A 26,820-nucleotide genomic window follows, 5' to 3' on the forward strand; every position below is an offset into this window, starting at 1 on the left:
ATTTTGTAGTTCAGGTTAGACCTGACACATTGACTGATCTGTACTCATTCATCCCATTCATTTAAAAAAACTTTACTAAGCAGAGATGAATAAGGCACAGTTCCCGTTCTCAGAGGTTGGCAGTCTAACCGGGGAGGCTGTCTCTGCCTCTTGCCTGCAGGCTTTTATTCTGTCCACACCATTTTGCACACGCATCCTCATTTTTCTCCTGTGATAATTCCAACCTCGTCCAGATTCCATGTGTCCAGTTCAGCACTTACTAATTGCCTCTCACAAGTGGGAGCCTCTGCTACTCAATGAAAATATGGTAGTGATTAAGACCAGACACCAGGATACAGTCCTGGAATGGGGCATTTTTAACGCAGGAAGCAGAAGTACCGACTGTTAGAGACCGTAGTGGAGGTGGTGGTAGTATCGTGGAAGCTGGTGGAGGAGGAAGGGGAGGAACACCAAGGTGGTGAGTGGAGAGTGGGGGAAGCTAGAGGGCTTGGAGGAGCCAGGTCAGAGCATTAAGACGTTGCTGTGAGAGCCACTAAAGGTGTGACCAGGTGGCAGAAGGAATGGTGGTGACTGTGGAGGGGGCAGGGAAGAGGGCAGGGCATCCTTGCAGGGGAGCAATGCGGAGGGAGAGGAAGAGGAGAAGGGGGCTTCCAGTGGCCTGTGGGAGGGGAGGCCAGCAGGATTGGAGGGTGTGGGCCCAAGAGTGAAATCAAGGATGACTTGAAGACTTCCAGTGTGGGTGGCAGAGTGCAGGGCAGTGCCACCTTTTGAAGTAGGAGGCAGGAGGAGGAGCCATTGGCCAGGAAGGTGTTGGGTAGTTTTGGACACGGGGACCTGGATGTGCTGGGGGCATTCACACGGAGGTGGCCTGGAGGCAGCTGGACCTACAGGACTGAAGTTGAGGAGAGGGGCCTGGGCTGGAGACAAACACTGGGCAGTCAGCCTGGGCCACGTAGCAAGACCCTCTACAAAAAATAAAAAAAATTAATGAGCTGGGTGTGGTGGTGCACACCTGTGGTCCCAGCTACTCAGAAGGCTGAGGTGGGAGGATCACCTGAGCCCAGGAGGTCCAGGCTGCAGTGAGCCGTGATGGCACCACTGCACTCCAGCCTGGGCAACACAGCAAGACCCCGTCCCAAAAAAACAAAACAAAACAAAAAAGTCAAACCAGTCATGAGCACACCAGCGGCAGCTGGAACTAAGAGGGTGCCCACCCTCCTTCCCATGCAGAGGAGCTCATGAAGAAAACAGAAGAGTATGGTACTAGGAAAGTTCCAAGAGTGTGGCTCCATGAAACACAAGGGGGAGAAGATATTGAGGAGAAAATGGGGCCTGTAAGAGAAGAACCAGAAATATCACGTCATCTCAGGGAGCGTCTCCAGGGACCGGAAGGGGACTGGGGCCCAAGCCTGCCTGGCTGCAGATCTGGTATCTGCAGCCACGGTGATGCTGCATAACAAAACTGTCCTAAAACTCAGCGGTTGAAACAACCAACAGCTCTCCGTCACTTCTCACAAGTCCACGGCTGGCTGGGTGGTGCTGCTGACCAGGCCAGGCTGGCAGGTGGGCTGGGCAGGATCCCTAGGCCCTCAGCCTCGGTCTCATGTTCCCCAGTGAGTTCCCACGGGAGTGTCTGGGATCCACCGCAGCAGGTTTTTCAGCTTTTGCTTGAGCCATGTTTGTTGGTGTCCTCTGGACCAAAGTCAAAGAGGGAGGGGACAAAGTGACAGGGAAAGGATGGGGCCATGGGAAAGCCACCAAGAGGCCACAGATGCACCTGTTCCACCTTCCAAGAAGGCTGGGGGAACAGAGAGAGGAGGGCACCAGCACGGGGTGCCCAGCAGCATGTTTAGATTGGAGAGGCTGGGCGCGTTTCTGGGCTGAGCGTGAGAGCGGGCAGAGGGGAGGCTGGGGCTGGAGGAAGGAGGAAGGATGGGGTGGCTGGGGAGGGGGCTGAAGCTGTGGCCTCAGGGCATCCCGCTTGCTTCTGACAGGAAACATCTGAACCCCCCATCCTGGCATCAAACCTTCCCAGTCTCCCTGCTTCCTCCTGGCCACGGGCTTTACAGCGGGGGGACAGTGCCATCACCAGGACCCTGCAAGGGTCCACAGAGGCCACGCTAGCAAAGACTCAAGCCAAAGCTAACCTGAGTCCTGGAGGAACGCCTGTGCCCTCCCGTGGAAGGATAGGAGGTTCGTGGTACTCTGAGACCACTCCAGCCCCCACCCCGCTTCACCCACGAGGCTGTCAACTGATGGGTTCTCATTGTCTCCCCTCCTCTCATGGGTCTGAGGCTGTTTCCTATAACAAATTGCCACAAACTGGGGCCGGGGGGTGGTGCTTAAAACAATAGAAATGTATTTTCGCCCAGTTCTGAAGGCCGGAAGTCTGAAATCCAGGTGGTCATGGGCCGCGCTCCCTCTGGAGCCACAGGGGAGGGTCCTTGTGCCTCCTCCAGCTCCTGGGGACTCCGGGGTTCCTTGGCCTGTGGCCACATGGCTGCAGCCTCTGCCTCCATCTTCATGCAGCCTCTCCTCTTCCCATGGCTGTCCTCTGTGTGCCTCCCATGAGGACACTTGTCATTGGATTTGGGGCCACCCTAATCTAGGATGATCTTACCTGGAGATCCTGAACTTAATTACATCTGTAAAAACCCTTCTCCCCAAATAAGTTCCCACTACAGTTCCAGGGTTGGGACACAGATGTGTGTTTATCAGGGCCACCAACCAGCCACCAGAGAGGCTTCGGGCCCAACCCCCGGGTACAGCTGGAGCCCAGCAGGGGCTCCTCAGTGGCAGGCAGTTCCCACCCTGCTGGAGTCATCAGCCTCTGCTGTTCTGATGCTGTCCCTTTTGGACAAGGGCTTATGCTCCTCCTCCCTCATTGTCTGTGTCAGAAGTGGCTTCTTGTGTTTCAAGAAGCCTGGCCCCTCACCCTGCATCCTGAGTCTCAGTGAAGCCCCTCCCTCCCTCACCCCTGGGTTGCTCCCGGCCACACCAGCACTCCTGCTTCTCTCCCTACCTCGAAGCCTGTGCCAACCCAGCCCATTCCTCAGGCTCAGGGCCTCCTCCTCCAGGAAGCCCGCCCTGGCTGCACCTCCTCTGGGACACTACTCGGCACACCAAGTGTGTCAGCAAGGAGCCTGGAAGTTGCTGGAAGCCACCTGCCTGTTGGTGGCAGCTCTGCCCCAGGCTGAGGTCAGCTGGCAGTACCTCCCCCCAGCCCCTGAACGTAGGAGAAGAACAGCAATGCCAGAGAGGTCTGGGGGGAGTCCCTCTCCAGTGGCCAGGCTGTCCTGAGGCCTCCCAGGCCCCACTCTCTGGGACTCCCTGGGGTGAGGGGCCGGCATGAAGGGAAGATCCCAGAGTAAAGTGGCCCAGTCTGGCATCCACACTGTCTCTTCCCAGTCAAGAGGCCTGGGCAGGTTCTTTTCTTTCTTTCTGTCGTTTTTTGTTTTTTGTTTTTTGTTTTTTGTTTTTTTTTTTGACAGACTTTTGCTCTGTCACCAAGGCTGGAGTGCAGTGGCGCGATCTCAGCTCATTACAACCTCTGCCTCCTGGGTTCAAGTGATTCTCACGTCTAGGCCTCCTGAGTAGCTACGATGACAGGCGCCGCCCCCACACCCTGCTAGTTTTTGTAATTTTAGCAGAGACGGGTTTTCGCCATGTTGGCCAGGTTGGTCTCGAACTCCTGACCTCAGGTGATCCGCCCGCCTTGGCCTCCCAAAGTGCTGGGATTACAGGCATGAGCCACTGTGCCTGGCCGGTTCTTTTCTTTCTGACCCTCCATTTCCCTTTCTAGGAGGGTTAGGCTTTGGTGTGGACATGGAGACACGACCCAGAGCCCCCTCTGAAAGAGGACCTGCTGCCCCCATCCCTCAGCCTCAGCCTCAGCCTCAGCCTCAGAGGCCACCTTTGAGGTCACACCCCTCCCTGCATGGCAGAGCTGAGTGGGGTGGCGAGACCCAGCCATTTCAGAGGGTCTCCCGGCAGGGAGCCCTCCCCCGAGCCCCCCGCCACCTGCCCCCTGCCCCCCGGCTGGCCAAGGCCTGCATGAAGGTTCAGCTTCTCCCTCTGCCCGATGCTGCCTCCCTGGGCTGATCCAGCAGGTGTGGTCCCCAGTGCACCCCAAACTCCATCTCAGCCTCTGCTTCCAGGGAACCCGCCAGGCAGGCCCCCCTTGGTGCATTGGTCCATTGTGTGTTTAGTGCCTACTGTGCACTGGGTGCTGCTTTAGGCCCGGGGGTGCAGCAGGAAGAAGATCGACGAGGCTTCCCGTCTGCTGGAGAGTGAGCCCCGTGCTCCCAGGGTGGGGGAGGGGCCGCTTCCGGGGCCTCTTCGTTGCAGCAACAGACCCCAGCTCTGACCAGTTCAGGCAGAAAAGGAATTCACGGAGGGGTTTCTGGGGCGCTCTCAGAACCTCCTGTGGCCAGGAGGACCAGGCTGGGCCCCAAGACCATGCCGCAGAGGGGTCTCCAGGAGAGCCCACCACCACGGCCACGCCGGGCACCCTACCCCAGCCCCAACCACAGCCACGCCGGGCACCCTACGCCAGCCCCAACCACAGCCACGCCGGGCACCCTACCCCAGCCCCAACCACAGCCACGCCGGGCACCCTACCCCAGCCCCAACCACAGCTACAGGAGCAGGCTCCGCGGCAGTGGCGTCAGCCCTCAGAACTCCCTGCAGCTCTCAGGAAGGGGCAGGCCAGGTGCCTTGTCCTGGAGCTGCCTGCCAGCTCCCCCTGCCTCGTTTGATCTGGGCGTAGCTGCCCAAGGCCCTGCAGGGAATCAGCGAGGGCCCCGGTGACAGATTCCCTGCATCTGCAGGGGCAGAGCCAGTCCTGGCCTGAGGCCTGGAGTGAGGCCGCCCCAGCCTGCCCTGGCTCTTGCCATGGCCCTGAGAGTTCCCTGGAGGAGCCCCAGCTGCCCTGGGTGGTGGCAGCTAAGGACAAGGCCATCCTGCCCACGGTCTCCCTGACCCCTGCCTCGACTTAGCTCCCTGGGCAGATGTGGCCAGAGCCCCCAGCCCCCGTATGGTGTCAGCAACTGGCTAGGCAGGCCAAGCAGGGTCTCCTGGCAAAGGGGGCTCCAAGTGTGACTGAGGTGGGGTGTGCCGCTCTCATCCACTGCACCCTCAGGTGGCCTGGACCCAACCCGAAACTCAACAAGCAGCAGCCTGGCCGTGGTGCCTCAAGCCAGCCACTAGAGGGTGCAGGTGAGCTGTCAGCCTGCCTGGAGGGGCGAGGTGGTGGGGGTGAGTGTGCAGGCGTGTGTGTGTGCGTGCGCGCGCCTGTGTGTGGGCGTATTGTGTGCATGTGTGCATATGTGTGCACTGTGTATATGTGCCATGTGTATGCGTGCATGTGTCTGTGTGTGTATGCATGTGCGTGTGCATGTGTGCCATGTATGCATATGTGTGCATGTTCATGTGTGCGAGGGGTGTGTGTGCACCTGTGTGTGGGCGTGTTGTGTGCATGTGTGCACTGTGCATATGTGCTGTGTGTGTGCATGCATATGTCCGTATGTGCATGCATGTGTGTGTGCCATGTATGCACGTGTGTGCATGTTTATGTGGGGGTGTGTGTGCATGTTGCTGTGCATGTATATATGGGTGCATGTGTGCCTGTGTGTGTGAATGACTCAGGGCCTCGGGGCCTGGGATTGCTGCTTCTGATCCACAAACCCTGCAAGGGGCCATGCGAGAGCCTGGGCTGGGAGCAGGAGCTGGCCTACAGGGGTGGGGGATGCATGGAGCTCGAAGGACCCAGATAGCTCAGGCCAGCACCTCCAGAGAGGGGCACTGGAAATGGGCCGTAAAGGATGACTAAGAGTTCTCTAGGCAGCAGGAGGGAGGAGGTTGGAGGGCGGTGCTGAGGCATTCTGACTCCCAGGCCCCTATGGGTGTGCTGGGAAACCCAGCTTGAAAAGCACAGCTCTGGTTCAACCCCCTGCAGCAGGAGACGCTCAGGTGCAGAGAGAGGAGTGGATGAGCATCTAGTCACTGGTCCTGCTCACTGAAAAAGCAGCATCAGGCCCCACACAGTCAGTCCCGGAGGACTCCAGGGTTCTCGGGACATGGTCCCCCACCCTGCCCACAAGGCATCCCTCCGTTACTCTCCAGCAGCCCCCGAAAGGGACAGCCGCTGTAGGAGGGTCCTGGGGCTGCTGGAACAAGGCCCTGCAAACCAGGGTTCTTAAAACAATAGAAACGCATCCTCCCCTGTCTGGAGGCCAGAAACCCTAAGCCAAGGCCCTGGCTGGCTTGGCTGCTTTCAAGGCTCTGAAGGGGGGGTCTGTCCCAGCTTTCATGGCACTCCCTGGCCTGTGGTTGCATCACTCCAATCCCTGCCTCTGTCCTACGTGGCCTCTTCTCTGTGTCCTCTTCTCTTCTTATACAGATACCAGTCGTTGAATTCAGGGTCCACTCTAAATCCAGGATGATCTCATCTTGAGATTCTTAACTAATGATATTTGCAAAGAGTCTGCTTCCAAATAAAGCCACATTCGGAGGCTACAGCTAGACATGAGTTTTGGGGTCCCCTACTCAACTCATTGCACCCACGAAGAGGTTATAGGCATTCGCTAGGGCAGGGCATGTCCTCGTCACCCTGCCCGGCCTCAACAGCCCCGCCCTGTCCTTGCCCAGGGCAGGCCAAACCCATCTTCACCAGACAAGTATCCCATGGGCTTTGGCCTCGGCCTTTCAGCCAAGGTCTTAGGCCTCGTGACCTCAGAAGGGGGTCAGTTCCGAGTGTCCCGGCATGCAGAATGGGAATGGGATCGGGGGCCAGGGGGCAGGAAGGTGGCTACACTCCCACCCTCTAGGAGCCAAGGCATTGGGAGCTTGTGAAATGTGAGTGATCCCAAGGTTAATTAATTATTACATTAAAAATGCGCCCGTTAAGGGGCCCCGCAAACAGGAAAGTATTAATCACCCGTTTCCTCAGACTGACAAGTGCATTTCCCTAAATTCCTTGGCTGCTGACTTAACCAAATGATAATCTCCCTGCTGCTGCCATTTCCCATGAAGTCACAGCTCATGAATATTCTAGCATCGCAATTTGCTCTTTAAAAGGACGGACTTATTATTTCATTTTTAAGTTTGCTGTCATGAATAGTAATTTTCCAGCCCCTAAATAATGAAATGGCGGTGACCACTCTGGCCAGCCGGGACCCAGGAACTCAATGACACAACGGGGCTAGTCCCTGCCATGTGGGGGACGGGGGATGCCAGGTCACCCTGCACCAGTTCCCAACTGCAGTCAGCCCATGGAAATAGCAGTTAATGGGTGGCCCTCCGCTTGGCACTTAACGGTTTATAAGCTGGTCCCCCTCCAGTTCCTATGTCTTTGCCGCCACTCTGTTCACTGGGCCACAGCAGTTTTGCCATAGGTAACTGAGGTTGGGAAGCATAGCCATGGAGTCAGACAGATGCCAAGTTCAAATCCTGACACTGCTGTTTGCCTGCTGTGTGATCTTGGGCAATCACTTAACTTCTCTGGGCCTTGATGTCCTCATCTGTACAATGGCATTGCAAACCAGGATTGGACCCCACACTCACCCAGTGCCAGGGCTGGTGTTTCTTCACCCTCTCTGCTGCCTCAGATCTAGAGAGACCAAGGACCAGGCCCACTGGCCTGAAGTTTAGATCTTCTATTTTGATGGAACAGAAATGATGGCACCAAGGGCTGGACTGAGGAACAGCCACTACAGCTTCCCTGGGAGCAGCTTCCCAGGGTGGTTTCTATTACTCAATGCAATTCCAGGCTCTCCCAAGTGCCCAGGAAGCCGTGGCAGCTCACTGCACACGTTTAAGTGGAAAATCCGATTTCACAACTCCTTTCCATAATTGTTCATGTGAGTAGGAGCTCCTTCTGATGCCCCCTTTCCAGAGATGGGTGGTGGCAAGTGGGAAGGGCCCTCCTCATGCCGTCCCTCCTCTGGGACTTGGCACCATCACCATGGCTGGCCTCCCTGTGCCCCGGCGGTTGCCAGAGGGAGCTTCCCTCCTGAAACCCCAAAGGGTCCCACCATGTCAGCCTCTCAGGATGGGAGCACCTCCCCAGCTGGCCCCCAAGAAGACCGGCTCCGGGCCGCTCTGGGCTTCCATGCTTTTTGCACCCACAAAGCTTCTCCCCAGGCATCTACAGCCCAGCCCCTTCAGCCTGGCCCTCTCCCCTTCCCCCATCACCTGGCAGGAAGCCCCCACCAGGCTGGAGTTAGGACCCCCGTGTCGTGGTCCCACATGCAGGTCCTCTGGGATCAGCGCATTGAGCACCCCAGATCCCCTTGTCTACCTCTGCCCTTTCTTGCCCTGGACAGAACAAGTCCAGGTCTTACCATTTCCCGCACTGCGCTTGCCTGGGTGCAGGTAACAGCTCTGTCTGCATTTGCGCTGGATTTCTCTGAGTGAGTGAATGAATGAATGAACTCCTATCGGAGGGGCCAGCGATGCAGATCTCCCCTGAAAATGATAACCTGTTTATGGAGGGTGAGCCACTCACAGATGGCTCTGTGAATTATATTTTAATTTGCATGGCCTCCATCACAACTCACTTTTCAGAGCAATGGTAAGAAATGTGACTTTGACGGTAGGGACCCACAGGGTGACTCCCAGCAACCAGGGTATTGTCATGCAGGTCCCGGGGTTGGGGTAAACCTCCAGCATGCAATTAGTTGACAGCACTGTGTGAACGTAAAGCATCGGCAACCCTTGGGTGAACGCTATTGACTCAGGACCAGGGTTTTACTGTAACCAGATGTCTTTACCATCCCCGGGAATCATGTCACAGAGTCTGAGCGGGCCTACTTTCCGGAAGGCTGCGTGCTCTGGGCTGAAATGGCATTCGTGGAACTTGCAGTAATTTGTCACAGGGGCCTGGTGGGTGGAGGAGGCTGGGGGGCAGGGCTGTCTCACACGAGTGATGTTTGGCGTCCTAGTTCCCGGGCACTAAACGCCAATAGCACAACTCCTTGCCTCCCTGTGACAAGAACAACAACAGACTCTCCTAGAGGGGAGGGGATGAGATCACCCCAGCTGAGAATTTGGTACCAGAAGGTTGCAGGCCAGAGGCACTCAAGAAGAGAAAAGAAACCGGAGCTTCTGTCCTCCCTGTGCTGGCTTTGCCTGGGCCCTTCCTGCTCTGGCTAGGCTGGGAAACCCTGGGCCCCAGAAAGCCCTCGTGGGGTGGGGTTAAGGGGCCCAGAGAGGGCAGGAGCTTTCTCAAGGCCATGGGGGTGGGCAGTGCAGAGAAGGGTGGGACCTGGGCCTCCGAAGCCCCTTCTGGGGCACTGTTGCCTGCTGGGACTTTTCACTGCATCCCTCCCTCTCTTCTGGGCCGGGGCACCCCTCAAGTGCACAGCCTCCACGAGGAACATCCGCCTGGCCAGGGGAGTGCTACGAGCGTCAGGCCAGAGGGGCAGGGTTCTGGGAAGTCTCCCCAAGCACCTTCCCTGCTTCAGCCAGAGGAAAAGAGCAGGCAGGGAGCCCACAGAGGCTGCTAGGACCTCCTGCTCCTGCACCCAGGTCCAGAGGCGCCGCCCAGGCAATCCAGGTGTGGCGGTGTCCCTCTCCAAGGTGCTGAAACTCCCCTATGCAGCCAGGTCCAGAGGCACCGCCCAGGCAATCCAGGTGTGGCGGTGTCCCTCTCCAAGGTGCTGAAACGCCCCTAGCCTGGCCACGCTCCAGGCTGGAGTCCTTTCAGCCACAGGCCGCTGTGAATTCCTGTCTCACCAACACTCCCCGGACACGCCAGGGCCCTTCACCAACACTCCTCACCATCCACATCTTTTTATTTAAAAATTCTAGTAAAATACGCATAACATAAAATTTACCATTTTAACCAGTTTTTCAGTGTGTAGTTCATTTATTTATTTACCTACTTTTTTTTTTTTTTTTTTTTAGATGGAGTCTCACTCTGTAGCCCAGGTTGGAGTGCAGTGGTGGGATCTCGGCTCACTGCAGCCTCCGCCACCTGGGTTCAAGCGAAATTCTGTCCCCATTAACACTGACTCTCCATTCCTCCCAACCCCTGGCACCCACCTTTCTACTTCCTGTCTGTATGGAATTGACTACTCTAGAGACCTTATACAAATGGAAGCATATAGCGTTTGTTCTTTGGCAACTGGTTCATGTCACTTAGCACAATGTCCTCAAGGTTCATCATCCACATTGTAGCCTGTGTCAGAATTTCCTTCTTTTTTTTTTTTTTTTTTTTTTTTGTTGGTGGAGTCTCACTTTGTCGCCCAGGCTGGAGTGCAGTGGCACGATCTCGGCTCACTGTAACTTCCGCCTCCTGGGTTCAAGTGATTCTCCTGCCTAGGCCTCCTGAGTAGCTGGGATTACAGGCGTGCGCCACCAGGCCTAGCAAATTTTTGTATTTTCAGTAGAGACGGGGTTTCACCATGTTAGCCAGGCTGGTCTCAAACTCCTGACCTCGTGATCCGCCCGCCTCAGCCTCCCAAAGTGCTGGGATTACAGGCATGAGCCGCCGCGCCCGGCCAATTTCCTTCCCTTTTAAGGCTGAGTAATATTCCATTGTGTGAGTGGACCACACTGGTTTATCCACTTATTTATTGATGGACACCTCGGTTGCTTCCATCTCTTGGCTATTGTGGCTGCTGCTATGAACATGAGTGTGCAAATATTTCTTCATGTCCCTGATTTCAGTTCTTTCGGGTGTAGACCCGGTAGTGGAGCTGCTGGACCATATGGTAATTTTATCTTGAATTTTGTTGTTGTTGTTACTTTGTGGTTTGGGTCACGCACCGTCTTAACTGGCGCGTCATCACCTTCTTTTCTGACTGTGTTTTGCTTTGCTTCGCTTTGTGTTTTTGCAGAGGGAGCCGCTACAGGCAGGCAAGATGGTGGTGGAGAGCCCAGTTTTGAAGCCAACTAGAGCTGGACCCAAAGCGTTGCCTCACCGCTCAGCCACAAGTGACCTGAGACCGTCCTCAGAGGGAAGGAGGAAATGCATGTGGGGTGTGGAGCAGAGTGCAGAAGGAAACACAGGGCAGCTGTTTTCATCATCCTCGTGGCAGGCAGGACTTTGTGTTGGAGGGAGGACTTTGACACGGAGGGCTGTGCACACAGGTGACTGTCCCACCTGGCTCACTCAGGGGAGGCGGTGGCTGCTGCCTGCAGAGGCTCCTCTTTTCCTCACCCACTTGTCAGCTAAGCCGCAGGAGGCCCACCATCTGCGGTGATGATCTAATGCTTCCAGTTCTGTGATAATGGCCTCTGAAGATGCACAAAATAGCTGATGTTTGGGCGCCCCCGATGCAGGAAGCATTCGGCACCATTTCTGGGAACACGAGACATTTAAGTGACTTCCTTGCTGAATATTTCATGATTTACATTAATGGCTTTCTGGTGTTTTTCATAACAAAACTGTCCACATGATGATGGGTTAAAGTGTGGTTATTCCACCCACTCTCGCTGTAAAACACCATCCCCCAGCGCCAGTCCCTGCGGTCCCCCTGCTGGCCTGGTCTCCCCGAGGGCCCACCTCCTCCTCAGCGAGGCTCCCTTCCTCTGGGACAGGTGTTACCCATGCATCCAGCAGGTACCTGCATGCAGTAGCGGCTCCAACATGGGGATGGAGGCATTTGTGACAGCTCCGTGCCACAAGGGAGGGCCAAGGCCGGGGACCTGCCACACCAGCCGGCCTGCAAAGTGGCCTGGGGTCTGGGGCTGGAGGGACCCTCCCAAGCCCTGGTCCAGATGTCCCAGTTTTTGAAGCGCATGACTTGCACATATCATGACCTTGACGGGTTTGTTTGTGTTTGTTTGTTTGCTTGTTTGTTTGTTTGCTGTTTGAGACGGAGTCTCGCTCTGTCACCAGGCTGGAGTGCAATGGCGCCATCTAGCTCACTGCAAACTCTGCCTCCCAGGTTAAAGCAAGTCTCCAGCCTCGGCCTCCCAAGTAGCCGGGATTACAGGCGCACATCACCATGCCTGGCTAATTTTTGTATTTTTAGTAGAGACAAGGTTTCGTCATGTTGGCCATGATGGTCTCGAACTCCTGACCTCAGGTGATCTGCCCTCCCGTCCTTTGCTTCCCAAAGTGCTGGGATTACAGGCGTGAGCCTGGCCTAATGTTTGTATTTTTAGTAGAGACGCAGTTTCACCATGTTGGCCAGGCTGGTCTCAAACTCCTGACCTCAGGTGATCCGCCCACTTTGGCCTCCCAAAGTGCTGGGATTACAGGTGTGAGCCACCACGCCTGGCCAACCGTGACGATTTTGAGAATTGCTGCACGGGTGTTTGTCGGGCGTCCGTCAGTTGGGCTCTGTCTTTGGTGTTCCTCATGGTTGGACTGGGTGATGGGTTTGGACTGGGTGATGGATGTGTCATGGAGGTGACACACCCTTCCACCACACCGCATCAGGGAACACCGCCAGCACGGCCTTCACTACCAGTGTTGACCTCGGTCACCTGGCCGAGGAGGGTTTGCTGGTATTTGCTCTGTCATCAGTGACCCCCTGCCCCGTAATACTGTCGTCTCTGGAAGATGCCACTAAGAACAGGCCACACTTCAGGGGTGGGGACTCAGGTCCATCTCCTTTGGGGGTATCTACATACGTTATTTGGAATTCTGCATGAGAGACGCATCCATTATCTCCCACTACTTGCTTATTTAATCTTTAATTTACAGCAGAACGGACGCATGTGTCCTTATGTTACACGGTGGGTTGTGACCTGGGGTTATGCTATTTTGTCACTCAAGTTGTCCCAGCATTGGCCACTGGGAGCTCTTTCAGGTTGGCTCCCGGGTCCCGTTGACATATCCCCATCTGTTTTTCCCTCCAAGAAATTTTTAAATCACATTTCTAAAATTTTTAATTGTGGTGAAGAGCACATAACATGAAATTTACCATTTTTTTTTTGAGGTGCAGTCTCACTCTGTTGCTCATGCTGGAGTGCAGTGGTGGGATTTCGGCTCACCGCAACCTCCACCTCCCGGGTTCAAGCGATTCTCCTGCCTCAGCCTCCTGAGTAGCTGGGATTACAGGCGCCTGCCACCATGCCCAGCTAATTTTTGTATTCTTAGTAGAGATGGGGTTTCACCAGGTTGGCCAGGCTGGTCTCGAACTCCTGACCTCGGGTGATCTGCCCACCTCAGCCTCCCAAAGCGCTGTGTTTACAGGCGTGAGCCACCGCACTCAGCCCATCTTCACCATTCTCAGGCACACACTTCAGCGGCATTAAGCACACTCACACTGCTGTGCGAGCATCCCCACCGTCCATCTCCAGAACTTCCCATCTTGCAAAACGAAAACTCTGTCCCCATTAAACACTAACTCCCTGTTCCCGCTTCCTGGCCCCTGGCACCCAGCATTCTACTTTCTGTCGCTAGGGACTTGATGACCCTAGGGATCTCAAATACAGTATTTGTCCTCTTGACAGGCTCCTTTCCCTTAGCGTAATGTCTTCCAGGTTCATCCATGGACCTCGGAGTATTGTGTAGGCTGGAGTGTGTGCCAGAATTTCCTACCTTTTTAAAGCTGAATGCCCCCACGAATTCTTAAATAGCGTGATAATAAGAAATATCTATTCCATCTTTGTCCAGGATTCCTGGCACAGACTCCTAAAACCCTTGGAATCCCTGAGTGACAAGCTTGCCTTTGGGATGCCGATGAGATGGCTGGTGGCTGGGAGCCCCTAGACAGCTTCAGGGTGGGGATGGTGCCCTGAAGGACCAACCGCTGGTTAGAGAGTTGGAATCTTCACCCCCACCCCCTGACCCTGGGGAGGGGGAAGGGGCTTGAGGTTGAGTCAGTGCCTAGTGGTTGATGGTTTGATCGGTCATGCCTATTTAATAGAACCCCCATAAAGGCCCCTAAATGATGGGGTCCAGGGAGCTTCCGAACTGATGAGCACATCTGGGTGCTAGGAGCGCGTGCCCAGAGAGGACCCGGAGGCCCTGGCCACCCCACACCTCACCCTGGCCATCTCTTCCATCTGGCTGTTCTGGAGCTGATCCTCTGTAATAAACTGGTAGCAGTAAGTAAACTGTTTCCTGAGTTTTGTGAGTCATTCTAGCAAATGAGGAGGAGGTTGTGGGAACCCTCGATTTATAGCTGGTCGGTCAGAAGCAGCGGTGGCCCCAACGGGGGACTGGTAGCTGAGGTGGGGGCAGTCCTGTGGGACCGAGCCTGCCTTTGGGGTCTGCGCAAACTCTGGGTAGTTGGTGTCGGCATTGAACTGAGTTGTTGAACACCCCGTTTGTGCCTACAGAGGCCTGGAGAATTGGTTGGTGTGGAAAATCCACACATTTGGTGTCAGGGTGTGGTGGTGTACAAACACCCCTGAAGCCCTTTTATGGAGCACCCCAGAGCCTGCTAGTTCCCAGGAAGTCACCACTAGAGAGGCAGAGGGAGGCAGATGGTGGCAGATGCAGGCACAGGGGCTTCCTACCCAACCCCCGCTCCCCTCTGCAGCCAGCTGGGCCGGGAAGGCAAGGTCCTCCTTGGCTGGAGCATTTCTCTGCACACAGCTATCATCAGTTCAGTACGACATCACTGAGAGCTGGGAGAACCTGGGCCCCGGGATGAGGAGGGGTCGCAGAGAGATCTTGCACCTTCTCCCTGGTGCAGGATGGGGGTGGTGGGCAAAGGTGGGACACAGCGGTGGGGAAACCACCCAGCCAGGGCCCAGGTCACAGGCTCTGGGGCCTCCGTCCCAGCCTCGGGCCCCTCTCACTCTGCAGTGGGTTGGCGTCCAGCCCCCATGGTGCCTTAGAGCCTCTGAATGTTCCATAAGTCAAGTTGTAAAATCATAAAAACCAGAACTATCCGTGCAGTGCAAGCTGGACTCGAAGAACACAAAATTCACCCTTTCATGGAATGCATAGCCTTTCTGCAGAGGCCTCACATGTGCCGGCTGCTGGCCCTTCTCAGAAAGCATTTGCTAACTACCTGAGAGGAGCCCTGGGACACCCCCATCCCCCTAGGGACCCCCCCAAGACCTCCACCCTCAGCAGCCCTGGGACACCCCCCTAGACCTCCACCTTCAGCAGCTCTGGGACACTCTGCCTGGCACACCCCCCCCAGAACCCCTCAGCAGCCCTGGGACACCCCCCATCCCCCTCTCAGCAGCCCTAGGACACCCCTCCTCCCCTGCCTCAGCAGCCCTGGACACCCCCATCCCCCATCTCAGCAGCCCTGGACACCCTCCATCCCCTCTTCAGCAGCCCTGGACACCCTCCATCCCCTCTTCAGCAGCCCTGCCTGGCACACCCCCCAAGAACCTTCAGCAGCCCTAGGACACTCCCCATCCCCCCCATCCCCCCTGCAGCAGCCCTGGATACCCCCCATCTCCCCCAGCAGCCCTGGGACAGCCCCCATCCCCCCCACAGCAGTCCTGGACACCCCCCATCCCCTCCTCAGCAGCCCTGGGACACCCTCAATCCCCCCCCAGCAGCCCTGGGACAGCCCCCACCCACCCTCCTCAGCAGCCCTGGGACACCCTCCATCCCCCCCTCAGCAGCCCTGGGACAGCCTCTAACCCCTCCTCAGCAGCCCTGAGGCAGCCCCCACCTCCCTCAGCAGCCCTGAGGCAGCCCCCAATCCCCTGCTCAGTAGCCCTGGGACAGCCCCCATCCCCCTCCTCAGTAGCCCTGGACACCCTATTAGGGTCCCAGCTTCTCTACCTCCCCAGGGGCTCTCCTCTCAGACCCCAGCGACCCCAGGAGGGCCTGGGGGTAAGTCCAGGTGTTGGGCCTCCCCGGTGTCTACCTCACTCTCTGTGCTTCTCCAGGCATCAGCCCCTCTGCAGGGACAGGGGACAGGAACCAGCGGAGACGGAACCCCGGGCCGGGAGTCAGTTCCCCATCCCAATGCGCTGGGCTCTGGGGGCAAACTGCTGTCTCCACCTGGGCTCCATCTCCTGTCTGTCAACCAGGACTAGCACTTTGCGGGCTTCCAACTCCAGACTGGCACCGGCTTGCAGTTGTCAGGACAGACACCTCTGAGCCTGAGGGCAGAGGCTCCGGGTGGCTCTGGGTGGGGCGTGACCAGCAGCTCTGACAGCGGAGGTGCATGGGGCAGGGTGTGGCAGCTGGGGTACCTGCCACATGTCACTGAACTCTACCAGAGGGAGGCCAGGAAGCCCAGACACCAGAACCACCACAGAGCCCTTTGAAGGCATGACAATCGGGGAGGAAAATGAGTCCCCAGACACAGGGGCAGAGCCGAGCTGCCGGGAACCAGCAACAGCAGCATGGCCAGAGAGGCTGCCAGCCAAGCCCAGGAAACAGGACCGGGTTGGGGCAGCAGCCAGGCAGAGAGCATGGGCCCCTCCCATGGCCCTCACCCGACTGCCCCGGGGGACGCGGCTGCAGGGAGGAGGAGAGGGGGTGGCCTTCCTTCCTCAGCCAGACCCTGCCAGAGCCTCCCCCACCCCCTTCCCCTGGACCCCATCCCCTCCTCTCTCCCACCAGAAGGCTGGTCTGGCACAAGGACACCATTTAATTGTTGGAAACGGGAGCGTGGAATATGAACCACGAGGACACTGGGTTTCAATCTGGCTTCAGGATCCAGACACACAGCGCTTCGAGCCCAGTCCCCATCTGTGGCATGGGCCTCCTGCTAGGGCGTCTGGAAGAACCTAGACCCTGGGGGCCAGCAGGGACTCAGCTGCAGGCGGTGGTGGCCTGTCCCAACCTTGGGCTATGTGGAGGGCAGTCCTGGGTCTGCAGACCACCCCAGGCAGGGGTAGACATACCTGCCTTTCCTCCAGGGACTCCCAGGGAGGCCCGGCACCCAGGGAACACAAATGGCTGACCCAACACAGCCGGAGCCTCCCAGCAGGCAATGCAGGACCACAGCCCTCACTGCCTCCTCCTCTGGCCCCAAAGCCCAGCTAGTGATGGGGGTCATCCCCATCTCCCATCTCCACGGCCGGCCCCTGTGCTGAGTTCACGGCCAGCCCTCGTGCTGAGGCCATGCAGGTCCCTGTGCTGAGTCCACGGCCGGCCCCCGTCCTGAGGCCGCCCAGGCCTGGCCCAGCAGGGTGGACATTTCCTTTGTGTTTTTTTGAGACGGAGTCTTGTTCTGTTGCCCAGGCTGGAGTTCAGTGGCACGATCCCTCACTGCAACCTCTGCCTCCCGGGTTCAAGCGATTCTCCTGCCTCAGCCTCCAGAGTAGCTGGGATTACAGTCGCCCGCCACCACGCCTGGCTAATATTTTTTGTGTTTTTAGTAGAGATGGGGTTTCGCTGTTGGCCAGGCTGGCCTCCAACTCCTGGCCTCAAGTGATCCGCCTGCCCAGGCTCCCAAAGTGCTGGGATTATAGGGGTGAGCCCCCGCGTCAGGCCAGGGTGGGTGTTTCCATCTATGTTTGTGGGTGAGGACTGTCCCGGTCACACAGTCCCTGTGTCATGGAGGCAGGACATGCACCTGGGTCCCGCACCCCTCTTTAGGCAGCATATGGGGCAACCGAGCAAGGCTGGGAAGAGGAGTGGGCTGCAGACTCGGGGAGGGTGCTGGGGGGGTTCCCTAGAGCTGTGGGTGGCCTTACTCCCACAGTGGCTGCAGCACCCGCCCACCTGGCTGTGCCAGCCACTGGGACCCCACCTCTGGCTGGCAGCACAAGCTCTAGGTAGTCACCACTCCTGCTAAGAGATGGGGAAACTGAGGCACAGAGAAGGCTGGTGACTGGCTGCACTGGGTGGTTCCTGGAAATTAATCGGCTCCCTTCTCCCACCTCTACCCCTATCCCCATCCCTCCAGCAAGACCAGAACTTCCCGGAGGAGCAGGGTCTGAGAGGTGCCCCCTCAGTCAGCTGACTTTGCTGTGCAGGGCCCCCCAGCACAGTTTTGGGGCTCAGGTTGGGGGTGGTCCCTGAGCCTAGTGCCTCACTCCCATTCCTCTTCTGGCCTCTCCCCTCCCCCCATGGCCAGGCTGGCATCAGCGGCCTGGGCACCATGGCTAGGCCTGGACACACGAGCTGCATTCAGATCTGGTCCCTGACGAGGAGGCGGCGGGAACACAGCGTTCTCTTGGTGCCTGGCCAGACAGCCTGGCCCCTACCCTCCTCCGCTCAGGCACTTTCAGCAGTGGCAGCGGAGTCTCAGGCCCTGCCCACTCCCAGACACACACGGTCCGCAGCCCAGGGCCCGTGGGTGGCCCCTGCCAGCCTGAGGGACAGTGACACAGGTGAGGGAGGTAATGGGGGAGCCCTGCTGCCCTGGGCGAGGGGACGAGGACCCCACAGGGGCCAGGCCTGGCCACCACTCGCCCCAGGCTGGAAAACCAGGACATGACCCTCCCCCACCCTGCTCGCAGGTTGTCACAGGACACGGGTTCGTGTCCAGGTGCGCTGGGAAGGGTCCTGGCGGTGCTCCTCTCAGCGCGGGTCCCGAGGAGCTACAGGCACGACGCTGCCTTGAGAACTCCCCCCAGCCTGTTCCTTCCCAGCCTTGGCTCGTGAGGCTCCTCCGAGGACCACGGGCCTTCCACGGCGCAGCCCTGCCATGAAGCCTCCCAGTGTCTTGCCTCCAGCATCACCTGGCCGAGACGGACCTAGGGCGTCCTTCTCCAGCATCACCTGGCCAAGACGGACCTAGGGCGTCCTTCTAGGGCCGAGGTCATGGCCACATAGCCCCCAGCCAGGAGAGATGACGCCCCCTCCCAGAAGCCAGCAAGGTGGACATGGAGACCCCACTCTTTGGAGGAGAAAACAGTGGTGGATGAGGGGCAGAGCTCGTCCAGGGTCACCAAACCTAGGATGCCAGAGTCAGAATCCGACCCAACTCTCCAGCGGGTGCCTGACCATGGATTCAGCTGTCCCACCTCTGTGAGGATTCAGGGAGCAGGAGGAGAGAGCCCCTGAAGTGAGGAAACAGTGGGGCCTTGTCACTGAAAGGGCAGGCGGGTGGTGAGAGCCAGAGATGGGAGCATGGCCTGGACTGGCCAGGAAGCGATAGGCCAGGGGAGTGGAGGTAACGGGGCCCACGGATAACAGGGCATCTTCTCCAGGGCCTCATTCAGTCTCAGACCAAGTTTATATGTCATTTCTCCTATTGACAATTGATAAGCCACCCAGGGATGCCTCAGGGCCACTAACGCAGATGGCCATCAGCCAGGAGGAGCGGTCCCGGGCAGGGCCACCAGCACGGATGGCCATCAGCCGGGAGGAGCGGTCCCGGGCAGGGCCACCGGCACGGATGGCCATCAGCCGGGAGGAGCGGTCCCGGGCAGGGCCACCGGCACGGATGGCCATCAGCCGGGAGGAGCGGTCCCGGGCAGGGCCACCGGCACGGATGGCCATCAGCCGGGAGGAGCGGTCCCGGGCAGGGCCACCGGCACGGATGGCCATCAGCCGGGAGGAGCGGTCCCGGGCAGGGCCACCGGCACGGATGGCCATCAGCCGGGAGGAGCGGTCCCGGGCAGGGCCACCGGCACGGATGGCCATCAGCCGGGAGGAGCGGTCCCGGGCAGGGCCACCGGCACGGATGGCCATCAGCCGGGAGGAGCGGTCCCGGGCAGGGCCACCGGCACGGATGGCCATCAGCCGGGAGGAGCGGTCCCGGGCAGGGCCACCGGCACGGATGGCCATCAGCCGGGAGGAGCGGTCCCGGGCAGGGCCACCGGCACGGATGGCCATCAGCCGGGAGGAGCGGTCCCGGGCAGGGCCACCGGCACGGATGGCCATCAGCCGGGAGGAGCGGTCCCGGGCAGGGCCACCGGCACGGATGGCCATCAGCCGGGAGGAGCTGGAGGTCCTTGGGTCCGCACTATTGTGCTGTCATCTCAGAGCCGGAGCAGCCAGGGAAGGGAAAGGAAAGATATTGGGGGGCACAGCTGGCTGCCACCGCCTGCTAAGGTGGGTCTACGGCCGGGGCAGGAAAGAGAGTGTTCCAGCAAGAAGCAGAACCCCACCGATGGCCGCAGCCTGCCCCCTCACCCACCTGTCCCCCATCTCGGTGAGGATAGCAGGTGTGTTCTGCCACCTTGTTCCTGCCTCCGTCCCAGCTGACCCTCCCCCCTGCTGTAGGCTGGCCCAGCGTCACACCTGGTAGCCTCTTGCTGCTCCGTGGCCTCTGAGGCCCCAGGCACACGCTGGGTCCTGTCCAGCCCTCCCCTCTCCTGCACTCCAGGGGACCCCTCCAGGGGACCCCTCCTTGCCCAGCGGCCGAGGGGGCTGCGTTTCCCAGCTGGTGCCCAAGAGTGGCGCCCGCGTAGTAATTCCTAATTAAATAGAGCGCAAAACAGGGGATTGTCTAGCGATTAGCCAAACCGATTGGATTTTGAAGAACAAATATCCCGTTAGCACTACTTCTGCTGAGTCCACATGGCCATGAAGCAGAGACATACGGGAGCTCGGTAATGAATATGGAAACCTTCTTTTCTGGTATTGCTCACTCATAAATGAAGCTGCTTTATGGAGCACGAGCAGAGGGAAAATGACTGCGCCCAGCCTGATTTATCTGCTCAGACGCTTTGTAGTGCTTCAGATTAATAAAAATATTTAATAAAGAATCAAGATGGTTTATCTGTAATGCAAAGAGAATCACATTGCCTATATTTTTATTATAGAAAAATTGGAAGCAGGAAGAAATAATGATATAAGCTGCTGTATAAATGACAAAAATACCCATTCTGGTTATGTGCTTTGCGCTACAATCCCGCGCCGCCCTATAAACATAATCTATTCGCGTGCCTCTTTCAGCTGATTCCAGAGCCTGCTCTGCACTGTGGAGTTTAATATCACCCTGTTCTCAACTGCACAGGGAAGTGATTAAATAAGAAATAAATTCGGCTGTCATTGCATTTAAAATCAAATCAAGGATCATTTGTTACTCCAAATGAAGCAGTTCTCCTTCCCTGCCCGTAAGTAGGCTGCTGTTCGCTGAACCATTTAGGAATGTATATATAGTAAACTCGCCGCATAATGGCTTGTACTCTGATATGATCTTTATGAGGCCGCCGCTCCGAGCGCCGGGAGCGCCCATAAGTAGCACATGGCTTTTTAAATTTAAAGTTATAGGTACGAGACTTCGCAGTCCATCCAAGTCTTATTGGAGGGGGCCCATGTGAGATGTGGGGGCCACTGCCCAGGACCCCTCCCCCTGCACCCCTGCACAGCTACAACCAGCCCTCCTGTCCTCAGAGGAGGACAGGGGAGGGGAAGGAGCTAAGTCAGGTCCTCAGTGAGGCACCCCTAACCCCAACCCTACCCTAAAGGGCAGGAGGAGCCGGGAAGCCGCTCAGAGGCAGGAACTGGAGGAGTGGGCTCTGCTGGGCTCCATAGTGGGTGGGGAGTGCCGGGCGATGGGATGGCACAACAGGCCCCATCCTGTGCATCCTCCCCACCTAGAGTTACCGTCTCCAGGCTCAAGTGCCCCCCATGCCTGGCAGTGGCCGAGAAACACAGAGGGGCTGGAGGGGACAAGGAAGCGGAGCAAGTAGACTTGGGGAAACGCCTGGAGGGCATCGTGGGCAGCTGTATGAGGGGCCAGCCCAGTTGCTGGGCTAGCTTGAGGGCGGCAAGCAGCTGTCCCATCATGCCCGTGTCCCCATCCTGTGGCTGCAGCATGAAAGCCCACAGCCTGGAGGGCTTAACTCAACAGACGCTTGTCCTCTCATTCCAGAGGCTGGATGCCCAAAATCAGGAACAGCCAGGCTCCTTCTGAGGCCCCTTCGGCCCTCCTGGTGCCGCCCACCCTCGGGTCCCGGGGCCTGTGGCTGCAGGTCTCTGCCCTGAGTGCCTGCGTCTCTAACTCCCCTTCCTGTAAGGACAGTTTGTGGGGGCACACTGGATGAGGGGTCCCCCACTCCAAGATGGGCTCATCTAAACCAATGGCTTCTGCAATAATTCCATTCCCAAATAAGGTCCCCTGTGGAGGTTCTGGGGGTTGGGACTTGGACGTATCTTTTTGGGAGGACACAGTTCAGCCCATGGCAGTCACCCTCACACGGGTCTTATCTGTTCTTATCCGGCATCCACGGGTTGGAGAGAAGCGGAGTGACGGATTAGTGCATTTCCTAAAACTTTAAACCTTTAAGTGCTAAAGCCAGCAGGGCGCGGGGGCTCAAGGTTGTAATCCCAGCACTTTGGGAGGCTGAGGCGGGCAGATCACATGATGTAAGGAGTTCGAGACCAGCCTGACCAGCATGTTGAAACCCCCTTTCTACTAAAAATACAAAAATTAGTCAAGCCTAGTGGCATGTGCCCGTAATCCCAGCTACTCAGGAGGCTGAGGCAGGAGAATCGCTTGAACCTGGGAGGCAGAAGTTGTAGTGAGCCAAGATTCTGCCACTGCACTCCAGCCTGGGTGACAGAGTGAGACTCTGTCTTAATAATAATAAATAAATAAATAAATAAATAAATGCTAAAGCCTATTAGGCTATTTTTTGTTGGAAAGTCTCCTAAAATTCACCTCCCAGTGTCCTGCCTTATCTGGGAGAGCCTGGGAATCAGGCTGGGAGAGCTTCCTGGAGGTGGCCTCGGCCTCCTCTCCCTGCCTTTTTCCTCCTTCTACCAGAAGGAAGGCCATAAGCTGCCATCCGCCACTGGGCCCTGGCCTGGCCCTTCTGGCCGGGGCTCCCATACCCACCATTGTGTCCTGGGCTAGCGGCCTTGCTGACGCTGTCTCCTCCCCCAGCTGCTGAACATGGGTGGGTCAGTCTCCAAGCTTCAAGCTTCTTGACCCCTGTGAAGCACTCTGCTCACGTGTTGGTTGGGACTCGGGTGAACACGAGGCAGCGGAGGCAATCAGAAAGGACGCGCTGAGGGCTGCGCTTACCCCCATCTCTCTTTCCCTGGGGTAGGCCCCTTCCTCCTGCTCCTCCTGAATGCTGGCACCTGCGCATCCCTCTGCCATGACTCCAGAGCCAACCCATGCTCACAGCCTCCACGTGCTGCCCCCAGCTGGCCTGGGCACTCGGCCTCCCCCTCTCCCAGGTCCAGAGAACGGGTCTGAAAGCCTGTGGGGGCCAACAGCAGCGGCCTGTTCCCCAACCTGCACCTCCAGCCCAGGCTGTCCTCCTCATCCTGCGTTCCCGGGCCTGGTGTGGAGCTGGACACAGCCGGAATGTCCCTGTGTCCCCGTGCAGGCATCAGGTCTGAAATGCCGTCCGTGCTTCAGGCTCTCGTGTCCGCGTGGCCTGCAGGATGCTTCTTCTGAAGTGGACCAAGAGCCGTTCACTCGTGCCAAGGGATGTTTGAGAACGGAGCCAAGTGCAGAGCCTACAGGGGCGGTGCTGGGGGGTGAGGGGCGCCAAGGGCTGTGGCCGGGCCCCTGCAGCCTCCCTGTCTGCCCTGGGGCCCCCTCAGCTTAGTCCCCTGCCACAGCCAGTGCCAGCAGCAGGCGAGACTGGAGGGGGCCTAGAGGACCCTGGCCTGCCCCATTCCCAGGTGGGGAGGTTGAGGCCCAGGGAGGGGAAGGAGATCTGGCTTCAGGGTGAGATGGGCAGGGCAGGAATGCTGGCCCTGCCCGGCGTGAGCTTGAGCAAAACACCCCACCCTGAACCTTTGCTTCCTTCCACGGAAAATGAGGGTGTCCATGGCACCCGCCTCGAGGGGTTCCTGGGAGGAAGCACCCAGGGCCAGCCTGAGGGGCACGCGGTGGGGGGTTGGTGCACACACAGGCCCTTGGCTCTGACAGGCCTAGAGCAGTGCAGGGGTGCCGTGCCGGGTCCTCAGCACTGGCTTGCAGGCAGCCAGGGACTTCCCAGAGCTCCCTGGTCACCAACCCAGGCTTGATGGAGGCCCCGGCTTCATCTCTGACCCCTGACCCCTGACCCCAGCCTGCATCAAGACCCACATTTGACTGGAATTTCGCCTGCATATTTGGCCATGTACTCACCGGAGGGTCCAAGCAGCCCACCCTTTCGGACAAGCTGGCCGGGGCCTCTGGTGGTCCAGCTCTCCACTGCCATTCCTGGGGAGCCTGGGCCCCTGCCCCTCCCCTGGTTGGAGACCTGGGGGTGGAGCCCCTCTGTCCAGGCCCAGCAAGCTGGGATCCCATCCGGCCAGCGTCCACACTGCCTCTGCCAAGTACATTACGGTTAATGTCATCACCGTGTACACAGCCCGCTGTGTTACAGTGTGTAATATAAACTCAAAAATTAATTTTCTCACCTTCAAAAGCGTCTTTAACTGCTCCTGAAAGGAAATATAGCTAAAACCATAATTTTAACGTCAATTCTTATTAGAAGGTCACGTTTGACCAAATTCTTTTGTTAGCTCATGACTTTGCATTTTCTCCTCCTTAGAAAAAAAATCTCCTTTATCTGCTTTAGCCCTGATTTTAAAAATGCCCAAAGGGGCTGGGTGCGGTGGCTCATGCCTGTAATCCCAGCACTTTGAGAGGCCGAGGTAGGTGGATCACCTGAGGTCAGGAGTTCAGGACCAGCCCGGCTAACATGACAAAACCCCATTTCTACTAAAAATACAAAAATTAGCTGGGTATGGTGGCATGCACCTGTAATCCCAGCTACTCGGGAAGCTGAGGCAGGAGAATCACTTGAACCTGGGAAGTAGAGGTTGCAGTGAGCTGATATTGTGCCACTGCACTCCAGCGTGAGCAACAGAGCGAGACTCCATCTCAAAAAATAATAATAATAAAATAAATAAACAAATAAATAAATAAATGAATATGCCCAAAGGAAAATTAAACAGTCCTATCCCTGCCCAGTCTTATGTCTGCAGGTGCCAAGCGTGGTTGCAGGATGACCTTGGGTCACTCTGGGATGTAAGGGTTTTCCAGACTCCACGCCGGGTTCCGGCACTGGCCCCCGTGAGCTCAGGCCCGTGTGGTCACAGGCCACTTGTCAGAGGATCCTTGGTCCCAAGGGAAACTGTGTGGCGTTGCAGAAGGGGGTGCCCCTCTTTCTGCTGTTGGGGACCACAAGCCAGAGTGGATCCCCTCCTCCAGTGTGGGTCCCCCTTGGAGCCCACAGGATCCTGAGGCATGACCCCTAGGTGATCTCTGCCATGAGCAGCCCCCGTCCTTGGCCCCCGCCCATCCTCTGGCCTCTGGGGCCGGGTGGAGCACGGGGTGTTGGTGCAGGAGGGCTGGGGTTGCACATCCTCCAGGACCTGAGCATCTGCTGGACTTTTCTCGAATGATGAGCACGCCCCTCCCTGGGTGGGGAGTCTCCCTGGGTTGGGAGTGCGTGGCCAGCTTTGGGATTCCCAGAGTCCCTCGGAGCCTCAGGGGCTGCTCCCCAGGGACCCGACTCACAAACCAGGTGTCACAGGAGGCGACTCCAGGGCACTGCTCGCTGGAAGCAGGTAGGGCCCAGAGAGTCAAGAGGTGATGCAGGGACCAGCAAGGTGGCCCCACCCTCATAGTGCCCCGCCTGATGGGGCCTGCTTGGGCTGGGGGCTCCTGGAGACAGACTGGCAGGCTGCTGGCTCTACCACCGTTCAGCAGAACCTCGTGCGTAAGAAGTAGGGGAAGGCATGGGATCATCATCCCCTCCTGATAGAGAAGCTGAGCCGCAAGTGGGACTCCTAAGAGGAGACGCCTGGAGACGCCTTTAGTCTTAATATGTTCCCGTGTGTGCATATGTGCACGTGTGTGTGTCTGTGTGTGCAGGCGCGTTGGGGTACAAGAGTGAACACGGCACCCGGGAGCATTCCGCATCTGCTCACAGTCTCAGCCTGAGGCAGCCGGGCCAGGCTTGCTGGAAAACAAGCCCCGGGGTCGGACCAAGCAGCTGCCCCTCCTCGCACTCTGCCTGGCAGCCCCCAAGGCAATGGGAGAGTCCCAGAGCCACCTCCAAGCCCCCAGAGTGTTTGGTAAGTAAGCAGAGGCCGAGGGTCCCCAGCCTGAGGCGTGGAGCTGGGCCCCTTCCTCTGGGACCCTGGGGGAGGTGGGTGCACCGTGTTCCCCGGGCAGCTCTGTCCCGGAGGCTCGCAGGCCCCTCCCTTCAGCAGGTTGATTTTCAGTGCCCAGAGAACAGCAAATCACTCTCTGACAATAATGGGGATGAACAGACACTTAATTATGAGGCCACGAGACAGCGCAATTATTAATTTTAAATTGTGCAACCCAGTCCTGAAGGCTGAGCCTGGAGTGCTATCCCAGGGGCTCACGGGAGCCTGGGAGCCTCGGGGCTGGCCAGGGCTCAAAGACTCGGCTGGGCACTGGACTTGGGGGACACAGGGCCCTGAGGCTAGGGGATCCTGGATGGCCCTGACCTCCCCCTCCCCACAGCAGAAGGCCCAGGGAGACGGCTCTGCAGAGCCTGGTGTGGTCCGGGCTACAGGCTACCTCCACAGGTTGACAGGGGTGTGGGTGGGGCCAGGACTCTGGCCCCCCCAGAGGCTGCTCTACCAGCGTGCTCCAGGGCTGGTGAGGGTGTGACTGTGCCAGCTCCTCACATCCACTGGGGGCCAATTCTGGCAGAGTGGGCCCACGCGGGGGCGGCCTAACCCTTCCCAAAGCAGTGGCGGGGGGCTTTACTCTCTGCCTGGCTGAGGCCTAGGCCTACGACCACTCTCCTAGCCAGAGTAGGTGCCGATGGTCAGTGTCTGCTGGGCAAGGAGGGCACCTCAGAGAAGCTGCAGGGACCCTTGGAGGGAATCCCAAAGGCAGATAAGATCCCAGGTCCCTGGAGAGCCACGACCAGACACGCAGCATCAGCTCCTGTATAGAAGCTCAAGGTGGAAACCTCGGGCGCCGGTGCAGGGCTGACCTTGAAAGGTGATAGGGTGGCCGGTCCCCAAGGCTCGGTGACACTCATGTTCCTTTCTAGGGCTCCTCAACTCTTCCCAAATCTGCCATCTCCTAAAGTTCTTTAATCTCTAGCCACGGGGGTTCCGGATTTCCTCCAGGTCTATGGGGACTCAGGGGCTGCAGA

Source organism: Gorilla gorilla, chromosome 13 (assembly GCF_029281585.2).
Source record: "Gorilla gorilla gorilla isolate KB3781 chromosome 13, NHGRI_mGorGor1-v2.1_pri, whole genome shotgun sequence".
Taxonomy (NCBI): domain Eukaryota; kingdom Metazoa; phylum Chordata; class Mammalia; order Primates; family Hominidae; genus Gorilla; species Gorilla gorilla.